Source organism: Chiloscyllium plagiosum, chromosome 28, assembly GCF_004010195.1.
Source record: "Chiloscyllium plagiosum isolate BGI_BamShark_2017 chromosome 28, ASM401019v2, whole genome shotgun sequence".
NCBI classification, from domain to species: domain Eukaryota; kingdom Metazoa; phylum Chordata; class Chondrichthyes; order Orectolobiformes; family Hemiscylliidae; genus Chiloscyllium; species Chiloscyllium plagiosum.
In genome coordinates, this window is record NC_057737.1 from 39,960,889 (window position 1) to 39,988,465 (window position 27,577).

The window sequence follows — 27,577 nt, forward strand, 5'->3', positions numbered from 1 at the left end:
GTGTACAAGAACACTCAGATCTCTTTGTACTGCCCCTTTACCTAACTTGACTCCATTTAGGTAGTAATCTGCCTTCCTGTTCTTGCCACCAAAGTGGATAACCATACATTTATCCACATTAAATTGCATCTGCCATGCATCTGTCCACTCACCTAACCTGTCCAGGTCACCCTGTAATCTCCTAACATCCTCCTCACATTTCACCCTGCCACTCAGCTTTGTATCATCAGCAAATTTGCTTATGTTACTATTAATACCATCTTCTATATCATTAATATATATTGTAAAAAGCTGCGGTCCCAGCACTGATCCCTGCGGTACCCCACTGGTCACCGCCTGCCATTCCAAAAGGGAGCCGTTTAACACTACTCTTTGTTTCCTGTCAGCCAACCAATTTTTAATCCAAGTCAGTACTTTGCCCCAATACCATGCACCCTAACTTTGCTCACTAACCTCCTATGTGGGACTTTATCAAAGGCTTTCTCCAAGTCCAGGTACACTACATACACTGGATCTCCCTTGTCCATCTTCAGAGTTACATCCTCAAAAAATTCCAGAAGATTAGTCAAGCATGATTTCCCCTTCATAAATCCATGCTGACTCTGACCTATCATGTTACTGCTATCCAGATGTGTTGTAGTTTCGTCCTTTATAATTGACTCCACCATCTTTCCCACCACTGAGGTCAGACTAACTGGTCTATAATTTCCTGCTTTCTCTCTCGCTCCTTTCTTAAAAAGTGGTACAACATTAGCCACCCTTCAATCCGCAGGAACTGATCCTGAATCTATTGAACTCTGGAAAATAATCACCAACGCATCCACAATGTCATAGAGATGTACAGCACGGAAACAGACCCTTCGGTCCAACTCGTCCATGCCGACCACATATCCCAACCCAATCTAATCCCAATCCAATCTAGTCCCACCTGCCAGCACCCGGCCCATATCCCTCCAAACCCTTCCTATTCATATACCCAGACAAATGCCTTTTAAATGTTGCAATTGTACCAGCCTCCACCACTTCCTCTGGCAGCTCATTCCATACACGTACCACCCTCTGCGTGAAAAGGTTGCCCCTTAGATCTCTCTTATATTTTTCCCCTCTCACCCTAAACCTATGCCCACTAATTCTGGACTCCTCTATCCCATGGAAAATACTTTGTCTATTTATCCTCTCCATGCCCCTCATAATTTTGTAAACCTCTATAAGGTCACCCCTCAGCCTCTGAAGCTCCAGGAAAAACAGCCCTCGCCTGTTCAGCCTCTCCCTATAGCTCAAGTCGTCCAACCCTGGCAACATCCTTGTCAATCTTTCTGAACCCTTTCAAGTTTCACAACATCTTTCCGATAGGAAGGCGACTAGAATTGCACACAATGTTCCAACAGTGGCCTAACCAATGTCCTGTACAGCCGCAACATGACCTCCCAAATCCTATACTCAATACTCTGACTAATAAAGGAAAGCATACCAAATGCCTTCTTCACTATCCTATCTACCCTTGACTCCACTTTCAAAGAGCTATGAACCTGCACTCCAAGGTCTCTTTGTTCAGCAATATTCCCTGAAGGAGGGAAGAAGAAGCAAGTCATTCTGATAAACATATATTGTCATTATAGTTTCTTTAATCACTATGCAAATTTCTCTGGCAGTTTTGGTCATGTGTGTTTTGGAAATGAGTATGTAACTCAGTGTGTTGCATTTGAGGTTTAGTTATATTCCACTTTGGGAAATTATCCACATATACTATTTTACATTTTAATTTACTGGTTGCTACTTTAAAGTGGGGAGGGAGTATAGTCTATGGCAAGATCTGAGCACTTTGAGTATATTGCTCTCTGAGGGGAGATGCAAATGAAGTTAGTTCAATAATCACTGCCTGTTAACCTTTTCTCAGTGCGGTACGTAACATAGCACATCAATCTGCGCAATGTTCAGAAGAGGGTGTGCTATTGTCAACTTATGACTGCATATTCAGAGTGAGTTTTATGCACTGATTTAAGCAGCTTATATACACAATAGGTGTGTATTGATACAGGTGGGGAAAGAGAAGAAACGCAAATGACTAGTCAATATGAGACTGGGCAAGTCAATATACATTGGTATGCATTTTAGACATTTTAATATTTGGATAAATACTTTGAAAATCAATTTGTGCAAAACACTACTTTGGTCCAAAAGCTTTGAAAAGAGAAACAACCAGTAAAGAAATGGAGAGGGAGGGAATTCAAGGCGAGAGCTCAGGCAGGTACAGCTGCAAGAAGTGAAATGAGTAATATCAGGGAAACATTAAAAGGTCACTGAGAAGAGTTGAGATATTGCTGAGGGTTCTGGAAGGCTTGAGGTTACAGAGATTGCAAGAATTGAGACCAGGGAATTTGAAAACAAGGTGAGAACTTTATTGAGTAATTTGCTGATGAGAGACAGCGGGGTTAGAGCCACAAGGTGGTGGGTGAATGGTATCTGGTTGGGTACGGGCAGCAGTTTGGATAATGTCTACTTTTACAGTGGGAGACCATTCAGGAGTGTATTGAAGCTGTCAGGTCTAGAGATGACAAAGGCATAGATGAGACTTTCAACAACAAGGCAGGTATGGACAGTGTACTGCAGGTGGAGGTAGGTCGTCTTGGTGATGGAAAGTGATATGGTTGACATATTGGAGAATATTGTGTGCGGTTTTGGATACTGTTTATGTGTATGGGAAAGAATCCATTGGAAAGGGTTCAGAGAAACAATGATGATTTGGCACTATAAAGAGAAACCAACAACACTGAATTTGTTTTAATTGAAAGGAAACATGATCCATGTTTTAAAACACTGTGCAGAATGCTGATGTACTTAAACCAGTTTATTTAACTTCACATGTGAAGACACAAGTGCAAAGTCAGTAAGCCTGAAACCAGAGAAATGGGGAGGGAGGTTCTCCACAAAGGCATTTAAACTTCCAGACAGACTGTCAGCTCATCTTTTCAGGAAGAGGTGGAGCAGTGATGGATAATTAGCTAAGGACATAATAAAGAAAAGCAGGAGAAATTGTTTCATCCTGGGATCTTGGCCCAGTGCTGTTGTTTAACTGAGTTAGGGGATGAAAATGGGCAGCTATCTGAAGACTTGGATTACCTTCAAACACTTAAGGAAAAGTTTTTATCGTCTTGGTGATTGTCTATATTTGACCTAACTCAGCTACAGAATGAGTCCAGCTCCTTTGATCACAATGACCAAGGGGTGTTTTCTTAGAATTTTGTCCATGTCAATTACTGCTAGGTACATTACTTGGTTTTATTACTGAAGGAGCAATGCTCCGAAAGCTAGTGTGCTTCCAAATAAACCTGTTGGATTATAACCTGGTGTTGTGTGATTTTTTTTTAACTTGATCTTTTACTGGACATAGATATTATTTAAAACATGTTAAAAATTGTGTGAAGGAGGACATAGACTGTGAGTGGGCAAAAATCTTGGCAGAAGGAATATAATGTGGGAAAATGTGAGGTTATGCTGAATATTTATTTATTTATTTAGAGAAAGCTACAGTGGGCGGCACGGTGGCACAGTGGTTAGCACTGCTGCCTCACAGCGCCAGAGACCCGGGTTCAATTCCCGACTCAGGCGACTGACTGTGTGGAGTTTGCACGTTCTCCCCGTGTCTGCGTGGGTTTCCTCCGGATGCTCCGGTTTCCTCCCATAGTCCAAAGATGTGCGGGTCAGGTGAATTGGCCATTCTAAATTGCCCATAGTGTTAGGTAAGGGGTAAATGTAGGTGTCTGGGTGGGTTGCGCTTCGGCGGGTCGGTGTGGACTTGTTGGGCCGAAGGGCCTGTTTCCACACTGTAATGTAATCTAATGTAAAAAAAAAATAGGGAGTTGCACATTTAAGACAAATGAGCAGTTTGTTATGTTGGAAGGTCGCTTCGGCGGGTCGGTGTGGACTTGTTGGGCCGAAGGGCCTGTTTCCACACTGTAATGTAATCTAATGTAAAAAAAAAAAGGGAGTTGCACATTTAAGACAAATGAGCAGTTTGTTATGTTGGAAGGTTGTGACTCTGTGGAATGTTAACCCTGTTTCTGTCTTCACAGATGCAGTCGGACCTGCCGAGTTTCTCTGGCACTTTGTGGTTTTTATTTGAAGTAGAACCTGGGCTTGTGCAAGTGTGACACTTTCCATTTTCCAGCCCAGCCAACCCGTGTCCTCTCTGGGTAGGATTGAAAGTTTGCATAAAATTTGGGAGGGGCGTGTTATTGGATGTTGTGGACTCATGGCCACTTGGAACTGGTTTAATATGAAATTCATTTCACCTTGAGGTTAAAATATAATTTGAGATACCGAGTGATGGGAATTACTATGCAAGAAAGACCTGGTTGCTGCTTCATGCATTAGAAATTTAATTGTTGATTTAATCATAAAAGCTGTGGCACGGTGGCACAGTGGTTAGCCCTGCTGCCTCACAGCGCCAGAGACCCGGGTTCAATTCCCGCCTCAGGCGACTGACTGTGTGGAGTTTGCACGTTCTCCCCGTGTCTGCGTGGGTTTCCTCCGGGTGCTCCGGTTTCCTCCCACAGTCACAAAGATGTGCAGGTCAGGTGAATTGGCTTTGCTAAATTGCCCGTAGTGTTAGACTACATAGTGTAAGGGGTAAATGTAGGGGTATGGGTGGGTTGCGCTTCGGCGGGGCGGTGTGGACTTGTTGGGCCGAAGGGCCTGTTTCCACACTAAGTAATCTAATCTAATCTAATCTAAGCTGTTTTGGTTATTTTATCACAACCCCAGATAGGGCATGAGGAAAACACCATTCAGTTTGGGCACCGTAGGTATTTCCGTTGCTTTGTATTTTACAATGCCTGCTTTGATCTGATCGTATCCATTCAGGAACATTGTTTTTGGCTATCACAGCACATGTGCCTATTTGCCAATGATATCAGCGCCTCAAATTTGCATAGCCCACACCTGGCCTCGTGCCATTTGGTAATGAGAGATTCTGACTTCAGGAAGGGGAGAACTGTCATTGTTTGCGAGATTCTACTTGAATTGCATCCTGTTGACTGGCCAGAGTGTGACCTTGATCAGTGGATGGCTAGGTGAATGCTAATGGCCCACAGTCCTCCTGCTGGTTAAAACTAGTGAGGAGACTGCTCAGTCACTCACCCTGAAATCATACAGATCTGACAGACTACGATATTCTGTTCAGGACTCTGGAGTCTCTTTTTAACATGAGCATCTTGTGTTCCCACAATGTCATAAGGGTCTAACAGTAAATAGCAGTGTACTCCTTCCTGGATTACCCAACCCAGCGGGATACTGCATTCGGCACAGGACGAGAAAAAAATATTTCTTCTCGAATAAAATTCCAGGTACAGATGCCAAACCTTCTCTGTGCCATTCCAGCAGAGAGTGATAAGCCAGCAGCCAGTCGACTTTCCTTTTCCTCCTTTGTGAGATTTGCCGCCAAGCTTCCTCTTGTGCCTTGTCCATCCAGAACAGGAGGTGATTTTTGTGCCTTGTCCATCTGGAGCAGTGAGTGATTTTCTGAGTGCCATCTTTGCCCATTACCGAAAGCTGATGCACAGTTACAACCAGGCGTGAGGAGCGCAAACTGGTTGTGTTTGTGCTGACTTGTTGCTTTTAATTGAATACCTCGCGGGAAGTCAGTGCATCCACCTTACTTTTGCAGTGCACTAAGTGCTTGTCGTGTCGTCATACAGGAAACCATTTTCTGCCTGGACATGCATGTTGCAGCTTCTCTGACAATGGGTTCAGTCTACACAGATTGGCATCAATGCAAAATTAGCTGCTGAGGATTAGTTATGGGTATATCTGGAAGTGCTGGTTTAATTGAACTGTACAGGCCAGTTGAATAACATCTCACCGTCTCACTAATTTCTGTATATTCTGTTTGTAATGCCGAAACACATGATTGTTAAACTGCAGAAGACTATTTAGCCAACTGTGTGTGCATTCATTTTAATTAATTATGGTTTTTAAAATTTTAAATTGATTGCTGGCCCACAATTCCAAAATCCAGCCCCCTCGTGAGCTAGATCGTGTTGGATCTTTGGAATTTCCCAGATCTTGGATTCCCAACTACCATATATATTCACGTGAAGGTCGAATTTTGAAGATTTTTGTTAAAGCTGAAATTAGGGGCTCGACTAATACATGAGGTATTGTTTTCGAGGGGATGAAATTCATGCTTGGTATGGGTAAAAAAAAAATGGACAAACAAGAGCCAGATCTCTATATAAAATAAATAAAACAACAAAAGGAAAAAGAAGTATGGCCATTATTGAATATTTATCCACAAAATAAGAGTCTCCATTCTGCCTGCTATTGTAGAATGGTAGAGTCGTCCCTGTACCTGTGGGAGATGTGTTCCAAGTCCTACTGTGGAAACCTGAAACCGCGGACAGTAGCAAACCCATTCATTTAAATGGGAAATTTACCTTCCCGGCAGCCCCCGTCCTTGGTTCTGGAAAGTTCTGTGTAATATGTTTGGGCTGCGGGTAACTGAAACCATGGAAACCGACTTGGTGGATACGGCGGTCGCCCTGTACTGTCGTGCCATTACAGTAATTCTGAAAACCTGGAGCGGATCGTGATGGCTAGCGGACTGGAAGACCTGGAACAGAGTGCTATGGCCTGCAGACTGGAAAGCCGTAGTGGAGCACAAAGGGCAGGCACACTGACTCATAAATCTTGATTTGTAATTGTAAAGAATTAGGGTCAATGTATATATGAGGTATATGGAAAATACAAGATTTTTGGCCAAAAGTAAGGGGTCAACTTATACATGAGATCGATCTATACATGAGTATATTCGGTAACCACTTCTTTCAAGTTGGCGGGATGGTGGCTCAGTGGTTAGCACTGCTACCTCACAGCACTAGGATCCTAGGTTCCATTCCAGCCTCAGGTGACTGTCTGCGTGGAGTTTGCACATTCTCCCCGTGTCTGCATGAGTTTCCTCCGGATGCGCCGGTTTCCCCCCACAGTCCAACGATGTGCAGGTCAGGTGAATCGGCCATGCTAAATTGCCCGTAGTGTTAGGTACATTAGTCAGAGGGAAATGGGTCTGGGTGGGTTACTCTTTGGAGGGTCGGTGTGGACTGGTTGGACCGAAGGGTCTGTTTCCGTACTGTAGGGAATCTAATAAGTTCAAAGGGATGGAGAGAAGCAGCTGATTTCTCATTCTGTCCTTGGAAAACATTAGGATTGCTTCAGTCAGAATGTTCCTCCCAATGAGAATAGAGAGAGCAACAGGAGGCAGATCTTCAAAGAACCCGCAAGGGACTTGAGTTGTGTGTGTGCATAACCTTATCCTCTGGGACCAGTCTGAGAATGGCCTTTTCGATCTTGCTGTTTTCTGGGAGTGGCTACAAGTTTCAAATTGTGATCATTCCGGTTTTTGGATAGTTAGATTTGAGAACACCACACCAATTTTATTATCAGTTTTTAATCACTTGCTCACCTCAACTGCTCAGATTAAGAGGACACTGCCTTTATTATGATATTAAGCTGAAAAAAAGACCAATGTCTACTTTTAAACGTGGATGAAGGCTTCACATTTTGTTCGGTCAGGGAAGCCAAAGTCCAAAAATGGTATCCTTATCGATATGTTCTTGAACTATCCTCCAGAGGTCGAAACTAAAGATCTGAAACCATGAGTTAAAATACCACTGCAGCAACTGGAGAGTTTTAAATTTACTTAATGTATTAAATCCATAATAAGCAAGCTAGTGTTAACGATGGTAATTGTGAAACCTTTTCTTTTATTCTTAAAGCTTATTTTATTCACCAATGTCTTTAAAGGGAGAAAATCTGTCATCCTTGTCAGGTTTGGCCAAGATGTGACAATAACGTTGAGTTTGCTGCGAGATGCCTTTTTGTTGGACCAAAGCGCAATCATAAACAAAAAGACTAAGAATAAAACTGGATGGTTTGCCCAGCATGAACCTAATCATCAGGCATGACAAGTCCAGGAAAATGGACTCACTAACATTGAATCACAGGCTGAGTACAAAATACAACATCATGCCCATACCAGTTCTCTGCCGGAGTAAGTCCATTAATTCCATTCCCCTTCATTTACCTATGGCCCTACAAATCCTGTCTCTCTACAGTTCTCCAATTCCCTTTTTGAATCTTCCTTCAGTGCACACCCAATTGCAATACTGGAAACTAAAATTTATACTTCGTTGCCTCTGGATCTTTCACCGACCACTTTTTAAATTGGTTGGGGAACCACTACTCAATCCAAATCTCTCCTTCAAAGACGCAAATTCCACAAATGTTGTGCCAAATGGATAGCTCTGCTCCATGGAACACTCAATCGCCTGATATAACCATATTTTCAAAATTATACCTTACAGCCTCCATCCTGCATTCCTCCAGCATTCCTGGGTAGGTCCTGTCTCACTGTCAGAACCAATCTACCAGAGCTAGTGACACCGAGCAATAAATTATGGAGCAAGTGGACCCCGGAGTTCAAGGTTTACTCTGGATCCTATAAAATTTCATGCTATCAGGTCATAGAAATAGGCAAGGAAACCTCCTGATTACTACCAACTACTTTCCTTAACTAAGGAATGCAAGCCCAAGGATTCCTCTGCTCTATTTTAAGGAAAAGTAAGGGATTTTCTTTGAGCAAGTCATAATTGTCTGAATCAACGTGCACTTTTAGAACGAAGACCCCACCTGGTCATTGTCGTGTTGTTTGTGAGAGCTTGTTATTGATACTCTCGACCACACTCCTTACTTTCTACACCTCAAAGGTGGCTGGAGAGAAATTTACAACTTTTTGAGAGTTGTAGAAGGTGCCACATCAATACAAGCCTTTTTTGTTTGCTTTTTGCAAGTCTATTATTTTGAGAAAATGGACGTGTTGTTTAGGTTTTTTTAAATGCTTTGTGTTCAAAAGTGGGTTCTTTCCCACATAATCTTACTTTTGGCACAATGGAGCCGTTAGTACAATCAAACAGCTGTCTAAAATCAGTACCTATTGGACCACCATAAAATTTACAAACAAAGTAGACCGCTCTACCCTCAGAGCCTTCTTCACCACTCAGTAAGGTCATGAAACCATGATTAATGTAGTTTAGAATGTTTTACTATGATATTGAGTTCATAAAGGTGACCATAGCTTCAGTCTCTTCATCCAAGTGATCAAGTAACTTGTAAAATGTTGAAGATCCAGCACAGATCGCTGTGATACACTGCTTGTTACATCTTACCAACCAGAACATGAACTGATTATGCTCAGTGTTTCCTGTTAGCCAGCCAATCTTCTACCTGTGTGAATGTTACCTCCTCTGTGAGCTTTTGTTTTGGTGTGGCTTCTTTTCAAATGCCTTCTGGAAAGCTAAGTTTCTCTTTATCCCTGGTATTTCTTCAAAGAACTCCAATAATTTGGTTAAACATGATTCCTGTTTAGGAATCTGCTCAGTTACTTCCAAATGTTCAAAGTGCCCAGCTATAATGTGTTTAGTAATAGCTTCGAACATTGATAAACGTTAAGTTAACTTCCTTTTTGAATAAAGAAGTCACATTTACTATTTTCTAACTCAATGAAATCTTCTGTGAATCTGGAGAATTTTGGAAAATTAAAACCAATCTATCAACTGTCTTACTAGTCACTTCTTTTCAAATTTGAAGTCTATCATGGACTCCAATGATTTGCTCAGTACCATTTCCCTAGTAATTGTAGTTTGCTTCAGTTCCTACTGCCCTTTCTTTTTCCTGATTTACAGCGATTTCTCATTGGCTGACAAGGGGCCCCAGAGTATTATGTATTTTGGGGTAGATGTTGAGAGCATATCTCCTCGGACAATCTACAACTGGAAGCCACTGTTTAAAAACATTTAAAACAGGTGAGGCATTTTCTTCCCACAGAATGTCTTGAAAAGGTTGCAGGAGCAGAGTCTTAGATATTTTAGGGCACGGGTTTGATTTTTTGATAAGCAAAGAGGGTGAAAAATTATGTCATTGAGAATGTGGGTTATGTCATGTGTGATTTATATATGTTCATTGTTTTTGGGTTTTTAATTTTAGAGGTTTATTTTTGTGAAGAGGATTTCATTATTCAACCAACTCATTCTTTTTAGCAACCGTGATTTTTAAAGCAGTCCATGCCTCTTGAAATATGAATGGAAGCTTGACTTTATATTGTAGACAACTTAAGACAGAAGAGAGAAAACAATAAAAGATATTAGCTTGGTATAGAATCATAAAGGATTGATTTTAGCTTTGAAAACAAACCCAGAGACTGGAAAACCTTTGGGCAGTTTGAAAGTGATCTAACTGAAGTCCGGTTCAAGTATAGTTTCTCCCGGGATAATGAAGATAAAAATCAAAGGAACCGTGACTGCTGCAAATCAGAAACAAAAACAGAAATTTCTGGAAAAGCTCAGCAGGTCTGGCAGCATCTATGGAGCGAAATCAGTTTTAACATTTCAGATCCAGTCATCCCACTCGACCTGACACGTTAACTCTGATTTCTCTTCATAGTTGCTGCCAAAAAAAGACTGAAGTTTTGTTTTTAACTGAAACTAAACCTTTCAGTATATGAAACTGCCGGACAAAAGGTTAATGCCAAGGTTGAGTGAATGGTTAAAGGAAAAGGCCTCAGAGCTCATGAAATGAGAAAAAGCAGTTACGTCAGATTTGATAGGGAAGGTATTCCTCTGGATTTTGATTTTCTGTCTGTAAAGTGACGGTGTTGGAAAGTAGATGAGGTTTGGTTTTTTTTTTAAGCTATCATAAAAGAAGGTTTTTCTTTAACATCTCTTCTCTATAAAACACTTTTGACTTATTGTTAAAGACAAGTCTGCAGCCTGCATACTTGTTGCAATGGAAGACCACCGTGTTTAAAAAGGGAAACATAATATGATCTATCAAGCCAGATTTCTTTCTGGGATTTGACTATTCAAGTAGTAACATCATCTGGAATTATAACAATTGGAGGTTACAATCTGATCCAACCATCAACCGTTGGAGTCTACCAGAGGGCACTGAATTTAGGAGTATTGGAAAAGGATTTAGAGACATGCGATAAAACTTTGCCTTGCGTGATGGTAGTAGTAACCTCTATGAAAGAATTGTGGTGATATGGAGAAGGAACACAGCATGGTAGCTCAGTGGTTAGCACTGCTGTCTCTCAGCACCAGTGACCCTGTTTCAATTCCACTCTCTGGAAACTGTCTCTGTTGAGTTTGCACGTTCACCCCATGTCTGTGTGGTTTCCGCTGGGTGCTCCAGTTTCTTCCCACAGTCCAAAGATGTGTGGGTTAGGTGGATTGGCCTTGCTAAATTACCCATAGGGTCCAGGAATGTGCAGGCTAGGTGGATTAGCCATGGAGAATGCAGGGTTACAGGTGAGTGGGTCTGGGTGGACGGCTATTCGGAGGACCTTATAAGCTAAATGGCCTGTGGGGATGCTATGATTCTATGAGTGGGGCAATGACTCCAACAGATTGAATCTCAGTTGACTCTTTCAGGGAGCAATGTGCCAAATTGTGACCTCCATGATTCTTGGATCTGTACTTATCATTTGAAAATGCTGAGCAAAGCCTTAGTAGGGGGAGAGGGACTTGCTAGTGAAGAGTGGGAAGAATGGAGGAAACCACTGAACAAAGACTGGGCTTGAAGGATAGAAGTACTGAAATAATTTTCCACAGGAAGGATGGATGAGGTAAGCAGAATAGTATATATTTTTATATATAGAGAGAGAGACACCAAGGAGAGAATGAGCAGAAAGTCAAACACAATGGCATGCCAAACCAAGCATGTGACTTCTAATCGATAATTTGGCTGCAAGGATCTGATCCTTGCAGCATTTAAAGCTTTGAAATAATCGTTCATTGGAGATCTCTGTTTTAATTGGATAGCTACTGGTCCTGTAGTGTCACTAGAAGCTTAATGGTATTTTATTCCTACTTGATCCCTGTCATTAGTGAGGTGAAAGATTGTATTCAGAGGACCTTATAGGCTCCTGATGAAGGGCTTTTACCCGAAATATTGATTTTCCTGCTCCTCGGATGCTGCCTGACCTGCTGTGCTTTTCCAGCACCACTCTGATCTAAATTCTGGTTTCCAGCATCTACAGTTCTGGCTTTTGCCTGCCTGAAAGATTGTATATTTAGTTGTTGAGAATTCACCTTTTCGATGTATGTAGGGAACTAGCTGAGTTTGTTTTGAGCAATAAATCAGATCAAAGCCATATAATAGTTACAGTTTCCAGTTTATTAAATGAGAATAATGTGCATGTAGAATTTATAAAGAACTCCCCCAATGATAGCATACCCTGGGATCTTCAGGATATTTCTGAGGTTAATGAAAATTGATGATGGCTCTGGAACTTCCATTTTAAGGCGGCTAATGTTCATGGCCATAAAATGTATGCACGCATCGTTTTAATCTATGGAGCTTTCCGAGCTGTAAGTGACTCAAGGTGAATCTGTTGAAAAATGACGAAATTCCAGGTATAAATAATTAAGATGTTTGATTAATATGTCATTTGAAACAGGATTTGTAATTTGACTGTAAAGAAGAGGGCTTTGATAGTTTGAGTATATTCTCCCTGTATTCTCCGGAATTGGAAAGGTCTAGGGACTCGAATAGGGATAGAAGCCACTATTGTTATACTGACTGCAATGACCTTGGCTGGCTCAGGCTAGAGTTACAACAGTGATTTGGCTGGACTTGGAGCGGCACGGTGGCACAGTGGTTAGCACTGCTGCCTCACAGCGCCAGAGACCTGGGTTCAATACCCGCCTCAGGCCACTGACTGTGTGGAGTTTGCACGTTCTCCCCGTGTCTGCGTGGGTTTCCTCCGGGTGCTCCGGTTTCCTCCCACAGTCCAAAGATGTGCAGGTCAGGTGAATTGGCCTTGCTAAATTGCCCGTAGTGTTAGGTAAGGGGTAAATGTAGGGGTGGGTTGCGCTTCGGCGGGGCGGTGTGGACTTGTTGGGCCGAAGGGCCTGTTTCCACACTGTAAGTAATCTAATCTTAAAAAAAAAAACTCTTAAAAGAGCGTGTGTGGCCAGAAGTTACAAACAAGATGTGAGCACAGATACTGATGCGCTCAAGGTCAGTAGCAAAGCAAAGACCCACAGGAGCTAGTCATGCAGTGATAGTGTCCCCACCTTTGGCCCAGAAGGCCAGGGTTCAAGTCCCACAAGCTCTCTTTACCATCCTGACAGCCATTACAGAAATGGAGGGCATGATGCTGATCAGGAAATGAGCCAAGATCTTTCAACAATGGTCTGAAGTATAGACAGTTTGTCTGAGAGTTGAGTTAAACAGTGAAATCTCCATAAATGTAACCCCCCCCCCCACCTCCACTTAAACATCTGTTTCCAAGTATTAATGATTTCCCCAGTACCTTCCAAATCTGCTGATGCAGTACATTTATAAAATAATTAAGTAGTTAATAACCATATTTACATCCGTATAATTTTTGGTAGACTATATACCTCCTATGTACAAACCTAATTTTTAGAACATAGAACAATACAGCACAGAACAGGCCCTTCGGCCTACGATGTTGTGCCGAACATTTGTCTTAGCTTAAGCATCTATCCATGTAGATTAGATTAGATTAGATTACAGTGTGGAAACAGGCCCTTCGGCCCAACAAGTCCACACTAAAGAACCCACTCCTGACATCTCCCCTATACCTTCCACTCTTCACCTTAAATTTATGTCCCCTTGTAACACTCTGTTGTACCCGGGGAAAAAGTTTCTGACTGTCTACTCTATCTATTCCTCTGATCATCTTATAAACCTCTATCAAGTCACCCCTCATCCTTCGCCGTTCCAATGAGAAAAGGCCTAGTACTCTCAACCTATTCTCATATGACCTATTCTCCATTCCAGGCAACACCCTGGTAAATCTCCTCTGCACCCTCTCCAAAACTTCCACATCTTTCCTAAAGTGAGGCGACCAGAAGTGCACACAGTACTCCAAATGTGGCCTTACCAAGGTCCTGTACAGCTGCAGCATCACCTCACGACTCTTGAATTCAATCCCTCTGCTAATGAACGCTGATACACCATAGGCCTTCTTACAAGCATTTTTGGTAATGCTTTTTGAGCTGCCACAGGAAGTTGTGGAGGCTGGTACAATAACGGTTAAGTGGCAAGTCATTTGCTTCCAAAGCCACATGGCTCTTAATTTCATTAGACCTTTGGGCTGAATATAGACAAAAGAGCTGAACTCAAAGGTGAGAGTGACTGCCCTTGACATGAAGGCTGTACTTGATATGGTATCAAGCGACTCTTGCAAAAATGCAGTCATTGTAAACCAAAGAAGATTTGCTGCTGGGTGGAGTCATGTTGAGCACGAAGTAAGATGGTTATGGTGCTGAAGATCAGTCATCACTGTTACACAATATCTCTGCTAGAGTTCCCCAGAGTTGTCTCCTAGGCCCAACTGTCTTCAACTGTTTAATCAATGATTTTCTCTCCAGCGTAATGTCAGAAGTAGGGGTTTTTGCGAATTGCACAATGTTCAGCACCATTCGTTACTTTTCGGGCACTGAAGCAGTCCATGTTCATTGTAACAAGATCTGAACAATATCCAGCCTTGCCAAGTCACATGTGCCACACAAATGCCTGGCAAATATGAACAAGAGAGAATCCAGATATCGGCCTTGACATTTAATGACATCACCATCTTTGAATTGCCCATGATCAATATCCTGGTGTTACTGCTGATGGGAAATTGAACTGGACAGGCCATATCAGTGCAGTGGCTACAAGAGCAGGTCAGAGGCTGGAAATTCTGTGGCGGGTAACCTACCTCCTGTGACTCAAATGCCCTATGTCTAACCAACTACAAAACACAGATCAGTGGTGTGATGGAATACTCACCACCTCTCTGGTGGCTCTAACAACACTCGAAGTTCAACATAATCTAGGAACTGCATTCTGCTTCATTGACACCACATCCACTACCTTTCACCTTCTCTCCCTTCACCATCAGTACACTGTGTCATCCACAAGATGCACTGCGGTAACTCCCCAAGGTTCCTCCACCAGCACATTCCAAACCTTGTGACCTCTACCACCTGGAAGGACAAGGGCATTATATACCTGGAACACGATTAACCCTCCAAGGCAAACACCATCCTCACTTGGAAGTAAATACCATTCCTGCATAAGATCCTGACACTCTGTCCCTAACAGTGCTGTGGGAATACCTACATATACAAGAACCCAGCTCACCACCTCCTTCAGCGCAATTAGAAATGGGTAATAATTGCTGAATTTATGCAGTGACTCCCACATCCTATGAATTAATAAAAATGCTCTGGCCTGTACTTGGCTTCTGAAGACAATTTTCTGAATTGGTTCTGAATTCCATTGCCTTTATTTATAGAAAAGAAATCATGAAAACATTGTTAGTTGATTAAGATATCTGTTAACTATTATCCTTTCTATCACCTGCCTCCTGAGTATACAGTCCTCTGTCCTTTTGGAAGGTTTTTGCGAATGTAGTAAACTGATTAGATTAGATTCCCTACAAGTCCACACAAACCCTCCGAAGACTAACCAACCCAGACCCATTCCCCTACTAATGCACCTCTCACTACGGGCAATTTAGCGTGGCCAATTCACCTGACCTGCACATCTTTGGATTGTGGGAGGAAACCGTAGTAAACCTACGCAGACACTGGGAGAATGTGCAAACTCCACACAGACAGTCACCCGAGGCTGGAATTGAACCCGGGTCCCTGGCGCTGTGAGGCAGCAGTGCTGCCCTGTGCCGTCCCTTGACATGAGTCAGCATTTCTTTTATGTGATTCAAAGTACAGATCTGTGGAGTGTCCTCCTGGGGTAAAAAGATACAAAGCAGACTCTTGAGATGGTTGTTTTTTTTTTTCAGAGTAAGGTGTTCAGTTGTACTGGTTTTGTTGCTGTGCACAGCATCGGATTAATTCAGTACCACCACTGCATCCCCTAACCTTCACGTGATGTATCCTGAATTCTGTTACAATATGTTCTCGGACCATGCTCCCAATAACAGATTATCATCTCATTATCACATTGCATCTTGTGGATGCTTGTTATTTGCAAATGAACCCCTTCACTTTACCCCAGTGAGTACACCTCGAAAGAAAGGACTTGTAACGCACTTGAGACTGACCTGACTTTGTAAAAGCAACACAGTAAAACCACAATTGCTTAATTTTCTAACACACACCAAAACATTTTTCAGATTTTGTTCTAATAATCCCTTGAGATTTCTTTCTTTGTGAGAATTCTAATAAACCAGGTATCCTGCAGGAATTTACAACACAATATTTATCTTGTTTGCTCAGTCCTGTAGGATTTTTTTGCAGCATCTTCCTGTTGGTTTTTCAGTTTTGTGGTAAATAATCACTGGGTGCAGGTAGGGATTAATGTTCCAACCGTGCTTGGCATCTGACGATCATGTGGCAAATACATGATCTGTGTGCAGAGCTATGTTTACCAGGTGTTTGTTGCCAACATCTACATTGCTTAACGTTGCTCCTGTCGTTTTGGGACAAGTGCTATTGGGGAACTGCTTCACAGCCACATTCCTGTTGGCCGGTTAGCCCACAAGGGTGTGCTGACTGTAACACAGTCCACTGACATTGTCTCCTGCTTGACTTGTTTAATATAAGGGCATGATTGTAAGTCTGGAGGGGTGTGAAGTTTCAGGGAGCGAAGGAATTGGGCAAGGTGATTTACAGTTTAGGCTGTGCCAGAATCCTCCAGATTGATTCTGCCACATTTCTGTCCAGGAACACAGATGTTCAAATTTCTTGGTGTCACCAACCTTGAGGAGGGTAGAGATTGAGGTGGGTGGTTTAGGGCAGGGCTTGGCATGTTTCAGTTATGACTTAAAGGCACCATTCAAAGTTGAGGTTTCAACATCATTTGTTTCTGCCTGATGAGTGGCAAATGCATTTCAGAATCTCCCCTGCTGATGGGATTTGTAACACTGTCCCAGAGCCCAGAAAATAAACAATGTTGGTGCACTCATTCAAGGACATTCATTCTTAGTTTGCTGTCACAATCTCAGGTTTTGTTTCTTCACTTGACGACCCTGATGCCAATGTATCAAAGTTAACATGGGCTTGTGTCTCCTGTGAAAGACTGTTAGTTTACCCAAAGGGGAGGGAAAAGACCTGAGAGGGAATTAGATGGATTGATCTGACTTTGCAGATCAGAACTGGGTGAGACTGAACTAAACCCTGTATCTCCTGACACTGAACAGGAAGGTGAAAGTGAGCCATTCTATCCGTGGCACGTGCACCATTCCTCCGCTTGCTGCTGTCTCTTGAACACTCATTCAAAGTTGAATGCTCATTGCCCTGTTCCTGACCCTTCACTACCTCCACTCAGCCCGCTGTCCCAACCTCTGACAACTGAATGGACGATGATGGCTTTTGCTGCCATCCATGAATCTATTCTCAGATCGTGGTTTGTCTTTGTGTCATCTTGTGTCATAAACCTATCAGAAGACACTGTTTCTGTGCATATCCACATATGTGTGATATGGCTAGTTTTCCCTATCTGCCTCCACTCCAAATTCTCTCCAGCTATTTCATTTTCCTTGTTTGGCATCTTCTAGTTTGTTTGTGGCCATATAGACCTTGCTGATCACACGGGCCTCTGCGCATGGTGGTAATCTTGGTTTGTACGATCATTTTTGTCCTTGTTAATGTACACTTTCTACCTTGCCTTCACTCTGTTTTGGGGCACTTACTGTTTGACCTCTCATTCCTATTAACAGAATTCCATTCAACGATTTGTGATCTCTTACTAGGGCATGTTCTAGCTCCCAGAACTATATTTGAATCTGTGTTGTGTTTTCATGCCTTCCATCTTTTCCCAACCCATGGTCCTGATCCCATCGGGTACTTGCATTCACCTTTTATAAATTCCAACGGTCTTTCCTTATATTCATTGCATTTCTTCATTGAATAGTCCCCTCTGGTAAATATTTAACTTTAGTATCCACTTTTGGCAGGGATTTTTTGGCATTAATGGCCTGTTATTAAACATCCAAACTGATTTGTCCAGGATCTGGCAAACTGGCAATTGTGATAGTTTGATCCTTATACACTGTGTATGATTTGGATATGAGAAGTCTCTCCTTATTTTCTCTAACTCCTTTTATAATCTGCATGTTTATTATCAACATTAAGCAATCTTGAACACTTTGATTATCATACCGTACAATAATAATTGTTTGGTCTTTGCCTATGACCTTCCCTGCATCTCACCATTCTTTAAGCCCCTCTCTCTTATAATGAACCATACCTCTCTGATTGATTGAAACTGGTTTCTAATGGCCTGACCTTATATCTTCAGGCATTGCTGAACTATTTCTGAGACTTCGTCTTTAATGAATGCCTTTCTGTCTGCATGCAGTGATTCAAAAGTTCCAAAATAATATAGTGTGTTCCTAATCTGGGGGCTGATCATTTAATCCTGAAGAAATTTTCAGATTTCTACCAAAACCGTAACTACCAATGCACCACGGAGCCCGGACTATTCTTTATACATCTTAAATACATGTTTTCTAATCAATCTGTTCAGAGACATTTCTGGAGCAGGTGAGTCTTGAACTCAGACCTCCTGGCTCAGAGGTAGGAACACTACCATTGTGCCATAAGAGACATTAAATATGTATTAAAACATGCAATTGATGAGTTCAGAGCATCTGTTACTTCACTACCTTGAACTCCAAAGTATTTCGCATTCTATTAGTCTTTAGATACTAAGAGAGCAGATCCTAATCTGCTTCTGAAGTGCCACTGGAGAGTTGAGAAATTTGTCAGGTGTCTTTGACCATGTTGCACTGCCTCTGCCACTGGGGTCGGCTCGTTCAATTGGTTGATTGGCTGGTTTGTGTTGCAGAGGGTCACTAACAGTGTGGGTTCAATTTCTGCACCCAGCTGAGGCTACCATGAAGGACTCTTCTTCTCAATCTCCCCCTCATCTGAGGGATGTGGCAACGCTCAGGTTAAAGTCATCACCAATTGTCTCTTTCTAATGAGGGAGCAGCCCTGAGGCCCCTTGGGTTCATGGTGACTTTATTCAATGCACTGTCTCCAAATGAAAATACAGAAAGCATCGGATAATGGTGAGGAAGCACTTGATTATTGGTGATGGTCCAAATCAAAATACAAACCTGAAAGATTTTTTTAAAATACAAGAATGTTTTATATTTGACACGACTTATATCCTTTCACCACCTTTTTCTGACTGGTTACAGACTACGAATAATGTGTTTTTTTTAAAAAAGCAACAAGTTTCCTCATGTTGCCAATCATTTAAATTCCAAAAATTTAAAATATGTTAGCCATTCTGGCTCAAGAGCATCAGAAGTTGGAGCAGGAGTAGGTCATTGAGCCCCTAAAGTCTGCATTACCATTCGATAAGAGCATGGCTGATCAACCCCAGGCCTCAGCTCCTCCTTTGTGCCAGCACCTCAAAGCCTCTAACTTTCAAAAATCTATCCTCCTCTTTTTTGCTGTGAGATAGAGAATTTCAGACTGCCGTCTGTAAAATAAATTCATTCACATTTTAGATACCGAACAAGGGACATTCTTTAAACAATATGTCCCCTTGTTCAGGGTTTCCCTACTAGTGGAAATATCCTGTCAGCATCTCTACCCTGTCAAATGCCATCAGAATCTCTTAATGCTTAAACAAGATCACCCCTTATTCTTCTAACCTGTTTAACTGCTCTTGATAACTCAATCAACCCTTCATCCCAGGAATCTGCCTAGTTAAATCTCTTGAATTGTGCTTCCATGGCCTTTACATTGTTGCGAAGTTGAGTAGTGTTATGACATGATGGTAAACCCTTCTGCTAATTAAACCAAACACACAGAAAAACTCACCTTGCCTCGTAATCTGTTAAAGTATGAGTGACAGAGAACTACCTAAATTCCACTATTTAAAGAAAAAAAACCCAATTTATTCTTTAACTCCAAAAGAGAACACTAAACAACAACTATTTACAACTCTAAGCCTCCTTTCTCTTAAAAATTTGTTATCTACCTCCCACTCAATAACAATATAGTGATCCGATAAAACCCCTTCTAAATTTACAGTCAACCAATTTTCAAAACCATCTTCAGGTGTTGAACTTCCTCTGTTTGTAGATTCCCCTGGGTCATCCCCGGTCTTCTGCCGCAAAGCTGTTTCATATGAAAAAGGTACCTTTCAGAGAGAAGGGTTGCAGGCAGTCGTTCAAATGGCAGATGGTGCTCTTACTCTGGCTAACTCTCCAAAATGCCTGCTTTTATACCCCAGATCGTCTCATTGGTTCAATGTTGTCAAAACAGTAAAATTCAAATTTGATTGGGTTTTAGTATCTTGGGGCACAATTTAAATGGATTAGCTAAATTCGAATTGTTGTGAAAACAACTCGGTATCTAAGTTACAGCTTAAATATTAATCTTCAAATTGTTCAGTACACTTTGTGCAGGCTGCCAGTCACAAGACAGGTGCTTGCCAGCTTTTCAATCTTCATTGTCTCTTAAAGGTACAGTACACACCTTCAACTTTATAACAGTAGAGTACTTGTAGATTGGGAGACAAAGATAGAATTTGATATTGTAAAGTACTAGGGTGTGGGGTGGTGGACAGCATTGTGTGGTTCCTTTAAAAGATTTTTTTTGTGCTTAGAGATTTAAAATGGATGTCTGTGGGCAGCAACTTGAAAGTTTGCAAATACACAGAGTTCACCGAAATGAAAGCGTTTATATCAAAAGACCATACAGTTATCAGGCCAAGCAGCAGTTTTGTTTGGCCAAGGCAACAGGCATTTGAATTAAGCCAATCAAATTGAACCAGGTACTTAAATTTAATAGGTTTTTGATATCTAAGTCTAGTGATTTTGATAATATAGGACCAATCCTATTGTAAGACATATTGATATGTCTTCATGGGTATTTAAAGAAGGGAGCAGTTGGACAAAGACCCCAGAGCTATCTGCCAGAGCTAGCTACCCTCCACTGTCAAGAGAGAATCGCTGGCTCTCTCAGTCTCATCTAGAGAAAGTAGCATCTAAATAAGAATGGTACCAATGGTACAACTAGCTAATATTCCTGACAGAAGAATCCATGGAGAAGGCACAGAACATTCTGGAAAACATGTAACCTGACTATAATTTCAAGAGACTACATTCTAATTTGTTTTATACATGTGTGGCACTCCTATTTATTGGAACAGCATACCATTCGAATCTTGCTTTATTCGGGAAGATTTACTAATTAGAAGGGATTTATTTGATTTGTTAATAGTTTAGCTAATTTGTTCACTGTTAAGAGGTAAGTAAATAAATTGTTACTTGTTAATTTTAAAATGAGTGTCGGGGTTTATTTTATCTATCCATAGAAGTTGCTGAAAAGCAGGTTACACCACTTTTCACACTCCCTTTTGCAGATTATAGGGGGAGGCTCTCCTGGTTTGGTGTTTCACTTTTAGTTCAGGGGGTGTGGGTCAACCTCTGCTTTATAACCTTATCCTTTTTGAAATACAGAGACCAAAGCTGTACACTGTTGTTAATGTTTTTTTTTAAAAAGGAATTCATAGGATGAATCCTATAACTCCCCCATGCTTATGATCTTGCTCACAGTCTGAGTCACTAGATAGTCTAATGTTTAATGTTTATTGGAGTCACTTTTTTCAAAACAAAAAAAAATCTGAACTGAAATGGACAGACAATTGCTAATTATTGGTAACATTTGAAGGAAGTGCCCTTTATGAACAGTTTTTCAAGCTGTACTCTCTAAATGTGAAGTTAATACAGTTCCTGCATGTTGATTCTGTGCTGTGGGACATTTCCTGGTGTGTAGTGTACATTTGTGCCTCATTAGAAAATGCAACATTTGTGTATTAATTATGGCCACAAATGTTTACAATACGTACACAGAATAGAAAAGCATGTACTGCTGCTCATCTTGGGGCTGTTTTCCAAAAATTAATGTTGTGGACCAGACCAAACCCCCTCAAAATATGTTGAGAAGACAGCCTAGACCCCAACATTTTCATATTTAAAGGTAAGTGTGCTGTGATCCAAATGCAATTCAATTGGTCAAACTACGCACTGTTGAGCAAAACACATTTTTTATTTTTACACTGCAGTTAAAAATACAGACAAAAATAAGAGAAAAGAATTGGCTTATTGGAATGCTTAACAAAATAATAGATATATCAACTGTTATTAATTAACTGTTCCAATATAGTAACATCCCATAAACACACCCTTGGGAAAGGCACGTTCTGAAAAATAGATTGTCTTACATGCAATTCTACAGTCCAGCAGGAAAAACCGAGACAAAGCAGGGAAAGATGTACTGCAGCTTCCACCCAGCTTTATGACCCCCATTGAAAACTAAAATTTAAAAATCCTAGTTTTGTGGAGCTTGACCCCACCCATTCAAGCTGCTCCTATTGTTCCTGATGAAGGGCTTATGCCAGAAACATTGATTCTCCTGCTCCTCGGATGCTGCCTGACCTGCTGTGCTTTTCCAGCACCACACTCTTGACTCTGCTTCTATTGTTCCCACCCTTTTTAAAAAAATCCCGAGGCGCCTCAAGCTGTATACTTTATTGGATTCAAATAGGTAGCTCATTAACTTTCTTTTAAAACCTTTTCTTTCAAAATAAAAAATCCAGGACAAAATACTTCTGTTAAAGTCAAACTATAGTCATACAAACATCAAAATTAGAGGGATAGTCTACTTTCATTGCAGCGTTCCAGATTTGTTATGAGGAACGTCAGGGGAGATCAAGCAGACTTTGTGTCAAACCTTTGGTGATATTGTAGTTGTCTAAAGGAGGTTGTGAGCTGCTTTCTCTCTGTGTGCAATAGCCAAAATGCCATTTGGACAAACAATGGGTGAGTGTCTTTTCATTGAGGCACACATGTTATCTCTTGGATGAAATGGAATTGTATTGAGGCAAGGATGCAGATAGTGGAACGTGAGCAAGCGTTGGAAAAGCATATCAGCCACAGCCTCAAACTGTAGAGTTAGAACAAAGGATCCAGTAGAGGGAGACTATATCTGAATGTGGCTAGGCTTCTGGATGACAGTAACTTCATCTAAAATGCCTCTGTTGACCGTGCCCAGAAAGAAGAGGAATGTTGCTGGGAAAAATAAAGAGCCCCCCTATGCTGTTTTATAAGGGAAAAGGATGCTGTTTGGTGGTTTTGTCCCTAAATTCTAAGTTGTTGTGATTGTTTGAAATTCTTGTGTTTTGTTCTTGGAATGCAAACAAAGCTTCAGCAACATGTCTATCTTTGGAGGTCAATCGCGAGGGAGGTGCTATGCCTATACAGAACGCCTGCTGGTGGGTGGCTGGGGGCCCAGAGCAGCAGCAGAGAGGAACTCTGGCAGCGTATGGTGAGGCGGTTGAAGGATGGCGGTGAGATGGCATTGCAGAGACATGGGGATTGACCCCTTGTTGGGGAGAGATTGCGCCCTCATGCGGAAAGCCCAGCATGAAGTAATAGCAAGCCCACGGCTACAGAAAGACTATAATTTGGAGCTTTTCAACTTTATTTCTTAGTTGCTACTTTACACTGAGATGAACTGTAATGTTAAGCTTTTAATTTATTTCTTTAGTTTTCTACTTTTTTACCAAAGATTTTGTACCTAGACACCTTGTACCTAAGATGGCGCCATGAATGGCGTCATTTTAAACTTTTCACTGTACTCCTGTGTCCCTCTACTTGAGTACATGTGACAACAAAATATAATTCTAATCTATTCTTTTTAAGTTCTGTTTTACTGAGGAACTGTTTGAAAAAAGACATTCTGTTCTGAGGAGGCACTTCAATTGATGTTAGTGCTACCACGGCAATGTTTGACAAGTACCCTCAGTAGCGATCTGTCTCATTCTCTTTTCTGGATATTTGTTCCCCTCCCAAGCACTTAAACAGGGTTTAACTGTAACCAGCTTTGGAGTGTTAACAATCGGGCAGAGGTTTATTATGTAAAAAGAATGAAGAAAATAATAGAATAATCCAAGCTATTTACACAAGTTTAAAGATTTTGAAATGTTGTAAAATATAATCTGATTATTGAGTTTAGAGAAAATTTGTAGCTCAGGTTGGGGTTCTGGAAGTAAGTTTGCTCGCTAAGCTGGAAGGTTCGTTTTGAGACGTTTTGTCACCATACTAGGTAACATCAGTGAGACTCCAGTGAAGCGCTGGTGCTATGTCCTACTTTCTATTTATGTATTTAGGTTTCCTGGTGTTTGATGATGTCATTTCCTGTGTTGATAATGTCATTTCCTGTTCTTAGAAGGTGATAGATGGGGTCCAAATCGATGTATTTGTTGGCAGAATTCCTGTGCGTGCCCTAGGATGGATGTGTTGTCCCATACAGATGAGGTAGGAGACCACTTTAACTGGGAGAATTCCTAGAAGCATGGCATTCCAACTGGAACTCTATCAACAACCACATCGAGTTGGACCCCATCTACCACCCTCTAAGAAAAATAATGGGAAATTACATCACCAACACAGGAAATGACATCACCAACACAAGAAATGGCATCACCCAACACAAGGAAACCTAAACACATAAATTGAAAGCGGAATATAACACCAGTGCTTCACCAGAGGCTCATTGATGATGTTACCTAGTATGGTGACAAAACTTCTGAAAACCAACCTTCTACTCAGCGAGCGAACCTACATCCATATAATCTCATTAATCCTGACAACACTCTTTTGCAGTGTTCACAATAGCTAGAATTCCCTTTTCCATCACATTTATAGGGGTTAGCTTAATTGTGCTTTAAATACCCAGTCTTGGGAATCTGAGAGCTTTTTCTTTGTCTTCATATAACTGAGCTTTCTCAGCCTCAAATATCCTCTTGTATGCCTCTGTCACTCTACAATCTGTATGTCCTTGCTTACTATGATCTGCCTGTACTGCTTGCAAACAAAGCTTTTCACTGCACTTTGGTACATGTGACCACGCATCAAACAATCAATCAATACTTGTCTTGAACCTTCAAACTAAACTCCTCACGTTGAGTTCTTAGCTATCTCCCTATCTGCAGGAGCAACTGTCTCATGCATCTAGCACCAGCCAATACTCCTATAAATCTGAAATAAAAAGAGCTTTCTGATCCAAGGCTTATCCCCTAATCAAAAATAAAAATCAATTTTTGACTTCCTAAACTGAAACCTAATGTACACTGTTTATTCTGTTCACTTATACAACTCACCCAATAAAATCAAAACTCTGTTACTCTCCAGGAAGTACCTCTTACATACTTGCATAAGAAATTACCATGGCTACAGAAATATGTACAATCCAATCCTTAAACTCCATCATAGACACACACCAAGCCCACATACCACTAGTTCAGAAGCAAAAACTCTAAAGATAAATGACATTAAAGTATCTAAATTGCACATTACATCACCATAGTTAACCTTTACAGATTGATTGTGTTGTGGATTGCATTTTGGGAGCTTGCTCCTTCCGACTTCAAGGGGAAAGTGAGGACTGCAGATGCTGGAGATCAGAGCTGAAAATGTGTTGCTGGAACAGCGCAGCAGGTCAGGCAGCATCCAGGGAACAGGAGAATCGACGTTTCGGGCATAAGCCCTTCTTCAGGTACCTTGACTTCAAGGTACTGATTTCAGATCATTGATACTTTATGTGTACAGGCCATCTTGTGAGCACTTTCTACCTTTGTCAGATCTTCGGTGTCAGTGATCAACCTATATCTGATCCTAGCCAGCAGTTATTTTCCATTGTCTCTGGGGTTGTCAACCCGCCAGAAATATCCTGTAATTCCCTAAAGACAATGCTTTAAAGAGAACAGTTAAGAGTCAGAGTTATACAACACAGATTCAGACTCTTCGGTCCAACTCATTAACGCCAACCAGATATCCTAAACTGATTGTAGAATGTATGTCCTTTTCCCTTTGTGACTCTGTTAGATCTTTTGTCTGGTTGTGTGCTTAGAAATTGTGTGATTTTCATCTCTATCCATAGTAGAATTGTTGAGAATAACTCTGTCCTTAACTCAGCTGAAGAACCTCCAGATTTGTGAGGATTTTAACAGAGCAATCATTTATTATTAACTCATGTTTAAATTCAACTATTCACTGCCTAAACCAATCCTGAGAAGCAAAAAGAGTGATACCTTTTCATTTGTCCAGACTATCTGAATTTGGCTAATAAACGGATAGCAGAACAGAAATAATCTTTTCTACCTGTTAGTCATTTAATACGTTTGAGGTGTATGTGTGCTATTTTAGTAGCAGCATTAACCCATTTAAGATACATAAGGCATCACCTCAGTTAAACAGTGTACTGGAATAGTGGAATAGCTAATGGATGTGCTCAGCATTCCTTCCACTGGAACTTGTAAGCCCTAAGGATGTATGTTACTAAGAATCATCAACTGGCTTTTATAAAACTTTGTAATCTTGTTAGAAATCCTGACTCCAGGAATTCAACTATGGATTGATAAAGATTTAGTGTTGAATTTTGATGACTGAGGCAGGTAGCTTAAATCAGATGGAGCTGGGCCCACCAACCCTGAGAGCAGTAGTGGGAATGGATGTTGAAATGCTTTGAGGTAGACTGGTTAATTGGCTTGTTTCCTACGGGCTTTATTCCAGCTATTTCATACCATTTTTGGCTTGTTTTAGTGCTGCTCAAACCCCACCCCCATTCTATCCTATGCCAACTTATGCCCTCCAACCACTTCCATTGTCAATGTGCCCAGCATGCCAATTCAAACCTTCCACATGTCCCTTTCATGACCCTTTCAATGCCCTTTCACTCGTTATGTACAGATTAAAATGAGCCCTACAATAACAATAGTAATTATGCTGAAAATGCTGAGGGGGGAAATTAAAAAAAAATTGTCAACATTCTTTGGAAAAAAGTTTACTGTTTCAATGGAAACAGCGAGACCCGCTCTTCACCTGTGCACATTATGAATGCTTGGCTGAAAGCCAAGGCTGACAGGTGCATTGCCTCAGCAGGGGATCTGGTTTCTTTTGACAATTAAAGTCTGCTATTGCCCTTACTTGATTGACTTCCTCTTGTGGTTGTAATAAATTGCAAAAAGAACAATTTCTTTTGTCAGTGTCTTCCAAGTTGATTTGGGTAAGGTTCAGAACTGTGCAGTGGTTAAAACCTCTGTTACTGAAGCTGTAATTATCCTGTTTAACTTAAAGGACTGCAAGAGTATCAGCATTTTGTTTTAAAGATTGCTCAATCAGCTTTCTTTTTTCAGCATCCCCATGGTTACCGTCGTTACTCTGTACATAGCTCGTTCTGGGTGAACTGGCTTGGAAGACCATTGCGGGGGAAGGTGGGGAAATGGGTAAGGGCTCCAAACATTGTCAAATCCAGACTCTGGATTACGATTCCGCTGAGAGGCTGTGAACTATGAAAAGCTCGCCTGGTTCAACACAGATTGTTAGGGTAGATTATGTGGTGGCTGCTCCTGCAGTGGAGTCAGGGATGGTGAGTGCGCTCTTGATACCTGTACCTTTTATCCCAATCCAACACCAACTACAGGCATGGGAGAGGAATTCCAAGCCTGCTCCTTTTAA

General features: G+C 41.3%; 1 protein-coding gene across 6 annotated transcripts in view; it reads left to right on the top strand.

The window, feature by feature from the left end:
- Positions 1 to 27,577, top strand: part of gtf2ird1 (GTF2I repeat domain containing 1) — a 210,664-nt gene that overhangs the window by 18,543 nt on the left and 164,544 nt on the right. Inside the window, exon 2 of one of the 6 annotated variants that reach the window (XM_043718735.1) lies at positions 4,074 to 4,193. The exons of the other annotated variants lie outside the window; for them this stretch is intronic. The gene's annotated coding sequence lies outside the window, so the exon portion shown is untranslated. The remainder of the gene's footprint in view (positions 1 to 4,073; positions 4,194 to 27,577) is intronic. 6 annotated transcript variants of the gene reach the window in all.